Source organism: Macadamia integrifolia, chromosome 7 (genome assembly GCF_013358625.1).
Source record: "Macadamia integrifolia cultivar HAES 741 chromosome 7, SCU_Mint_v3, whole genome shotgun sequence".
Taxonomy (NCBI): Eukaryota; Viridiplantae; Streptophyta; class Magnoliopsida; order Proteales; family Proteaceae; genus Macadamia; species Macadamia integrifolia.
In genome coordinates this window covers 21,822,415-21,826,423 of record NC_056563.1, presented here as the reverse complement: position 1 = coordinate 21,826,423, position 4,009 = coordinate 21,822,415, and the positions used below count along the sequence as shown (strand labels likewise).

The following is a 4,009-nucleotide window of genomic DNA, read 5'->3' as shown; positions in this document are numbered from 1 at the left end:
AAATCCCCTTAAAACTTGCAAAGAAGCTTCAAAATCATCCATCTTACCCATTTTTGCCTGAATTTCATAAGAAAAGAGAGTGATATTAGAATGTGTAACACGACTTTCAGCTTTAATTGCAATATCATTTGCTTTCAGAATCCTTACCAGCCACCTGGGAGATTCAGGGATGAAAAACAGACCAGGTATCAAAATCGTGCAGGGCAAGATTCCTGCATAAGAAAGAGTTATGCCAATGAGTTTAAATGCACTGATAAGGGGGTATAGGTCAACTGCTTCAGACACCCCTCGCTTTTTTTTTTTTTTTTTTTTTGGGGGTGTGGGGGGATGTGTGTGTGCTTTTGGGAAAGGGTTCCCTGTTTGATTGAATTCAATGGAAGTTCAAAAGAGAATGAGAAGAAATCTCCCAAAATGGTGATTACTCTCCAGTCATCAAACAGATACAGTTATCGAAAGCCAGATGGATAATTTTTAAGTTACTGTGTAGATAACACAATATTGGGAAGAAGTTTACTGTGTGTGTGTGTGTGTGTGCGTGTAGGAGAGAGAGGGAGAGACAAAAATTAGACCTTTGAAGATATAAAATGCAGCAAGGACAAAAATTAGAAAGAAAGCAAGATAGATATTCTTAGAATTACATAAGTAGAAAAGATGGCTCCTTTGGCTCTCTTTGGTTGGAGATCTATTTCAATTACAGTTGATTTTTCAAAATAAATAAACAGTTTTTTGATTCAGAAATTGAAATTGTATGGTTGCATCAATTGAAAATAATGGATTCGATTTATTTAGCATAATAATAGTAATGCTGATGATGATAATAATAATGAGTGGCAAGAGAACGCTATCCACTTGCGTGTATCTATGCATAAATAATAAAATTATTATTACAATTATAATGATAATAACAATAGGAATAAAATAAAAAATAAAACAATGTAATAAGAACTAATGAAAATCATAAAAAGGAGTGTTTCCAATGCCAAGCTTACTGGTAGCAGCATCGGCTAGTAGAAGTTGGTGTCTAGAGGTTTGAGGATTGACTCCAGCCAAATGTGGGTGATGTTCCCCCTCCCCTTAGGAGTAGGTTGGCCAGCCACATGCGGGAGTGTGTGTGTTCTTCTCCTTAGGAGTAGGTTGGCCATTAGTCCTGTAGTGCTCAGTAGGGGGCGCATGGTGGGGCATCAATCAATTTGGTTTTGGTTTTTCAAGTTGGTTCGGTTCAAGTTACAACATGTGAAAATTGAAACTGTAACTATAATCGAATAAGAGCTATTTTTCAAATCAGAACCAAAGTGACATGGTTTAATTTTGGTTTGATTTTTATTCAGTTCCTTATTTGGTTTTGACTTGATTTGTATTTGGTTTGAGTCCTATTTTAGGTGTTTAGGCCAACCTTTTATTTCTTAAAAAAAAACAAAATTTGTTAGGGTTATAATCCACAAAACATTTTCAAACATTAAAAAAAAAAAAAAAATAATAATTTATTATTCACATTGATTGAATTATTAAAAAAAAGAAAACAATTTAGCTGGTTTTTTATTTGGTTTGGTTTGAAAATTGGGTAATTTAGTTCAATGGTTTTAGTCAGGAAACAAAAACCAAACCAAACCAAAAACGATAAAATATTCCAAAGTCAAACTCGAACCAATTTACTTTAGTTTGATTTAATTTTAAACCGATGATTTTGGTTCTCTGTTTCAATTCTAAATTGAGAACTTTTTGACACCTATAGATACAGAAGGGACTATGCGTTATTTCAAAAAGGAGAAGATAGAGAGAGAGAGAGAGAGTGTGTGTTAACTTGCAATAGGCGGATAATGTGTCAAGCCTTTTCTCTAATAATAATAATAATAATAATAATAATAATAATAATAATGCTACGAAAATATAATGTACAGACGATGCTTCTTCCATACATAGCCAAAGAGAGAGAGAGAGGAACTATTTCACAATTTCTATTCAACTTAACTTCAATTTTTCTAAAATTGGATGCAAAAATCATACCAAACAACTTGAGAAATTAAAATAGCACTCAGTAATGCATGAAGTGTCTCTTTTTAAACATTGCTTCAGAACAAATAGTATACATAATAATTCAAACAAAAGTACATGAACACCACAAATTGTTGAAACTCAGTATCAGTCCCAAATTTAATTGATAAAGAATACATATGTTCCAAATACCCTTTAAGATGTGAGCCGAAAAACTGAAATTTAAACATCTCCTACCGATAAGAAGTCATCAAACCAAACCTTTTTAGAGGCTTACCTATAACTGCAAGTATTCTCCAGTTAACAAAAAGTCCCAATAGATAAGCCAACATTATTCCAATTGTAAGTGATAGCTACACAAAAGAATGATGAATCCTTTTGGTTAGTTTGCAGTATCAAGGTTACTGAAGATTAATAATAACAACATGGATCAAGTAAGAGATAACTAGCCTGGTTCACTGATCCAAGGCTTCCTCTCATGTTCTGAGGTGCTATCTCTGCTATATATACAGGTACCTATACAATGTAAACATAATCAATTCGTTAGTAATCCACAGAAAAAGAGAGATTCAAAGACAAAATCAAAAGAATCAGATAAAGAAGAGATTTTGAGCTTACAGTGTAAGAGATTACTCCCACCCCAAATCCTCCAATTAACCTTCCCATGCACAGAAATGAAGAATCCTAATCACAAAAAAAGCTGAAATTGATCAACAGGGGAAGAAGGAAAGCAAAAAATATAATGGTTTCAAAGGATATTAAAAAGAAATCCTTACATGGGCTACAGATATTGCGAGCCACCCAATGATATTAGGAATAGCAGCAATCATCAACGACTGCAATTCAATTGTGGGTGTTGGAACAGAGGTTATATTACAGAGAAGAAGACACATTTCAAGTTTCAAGTTTCAAGTTTCAATCAGCAATGGCAATTAGAAGTGATTGATTTTGCTTACCCCTTTTCTTCCTATGTGCTCTGCAAGTTGACCGCTGGCTATTGCTCCAACCATGGCGCCTACATTGGATAGAGACCCAAATATCGAGAACTAGAAATTCACATGATCATGAGTTAGAAATTGAAGACCCAATTCAAAATTTTCAAATTCAATCCAAATAGGAAAAGAGCTCTTATTCTTAGAATAAGATTCAACCTCGGAGATTGAAAGTCCAAGATCGTCGATGATGCCCTGTTGCGTAGGCGAAGAATAACCACACTGGACGATAGAAACAGAAACAATGAGATAAGGAAAGGATTTGAGAGGAATCCTGATGAAGAGAGACGAAGCAGCATTGAGAGAATTGAAATGGGTGGGGAAGGGTGAAGGATCTTACTGTGAAGCCGAACTGAATAGGACCCAAGGCGACGATGAGGACGCAGAGCACAACAGAGACGGAGCTGTCTCGGATGATCTGAGCGGAAGAGCCAAGCAATCCTGATTGCTTAGAACCCATTCGATACCAACTCCCTGTATGCAGGAAAGGCTTCCGGAGATCCTTTCCATCCTCGTTATCGTCTCTGAAACTCATCTCTTCTCTCTTTCTCCCGTTTCTCCTCTGCTTCGATTCCGATCCCAATCTAATCTCTCTTTCTCGTTCCAAACAGAGAAAAACGGCTTCTTCTTTCTCTTTGGATTCTTCTCTTATTCAGACAAAGACAATGAATGTGCCATCGTACCTCTGGGGAGCTCCGGCAAGGAATCGCCGGAAAATGGGCGGTGAGTGGCAGGAGGATGAGGAGGAAAACGAAGCGATACAGAAAAAACAGTTACGAAAACGAAGGTACGAGATTAAGACTGGTGGTTAATGATTAATCCTTCCAGCAAAAAAAAGGTTAACGATTAATCCTGTCCAAGAAGAGATTCTCCAGTGCGGTCCGGACAGGGGATCAAAATCCTCTGTTTTTCTCATATCTGTTTTTCCTTGTTTTGCTCCCTGCAGAACACGACACGTGGACAACAGAGGATCCAACGGTCAAGGTTGGGTGAGGATTATTACATCCGGTGCGTTGGTCTTAAAG

The 4,009-nt window shown here is 36.5% G+C and overlaps 1 pseudogene; it reads right to left on the bottom strand.

The window, feature by feature from the left end:
• Positions 1-3,811, bottom strand: part of LOC122084822 — a 9,586-nt pseudogene extending 5,775 nt beyond the window's left edge.
• Between the last annotated feature and the right edge of the window lie 198 nt (positions 3,812-4,009).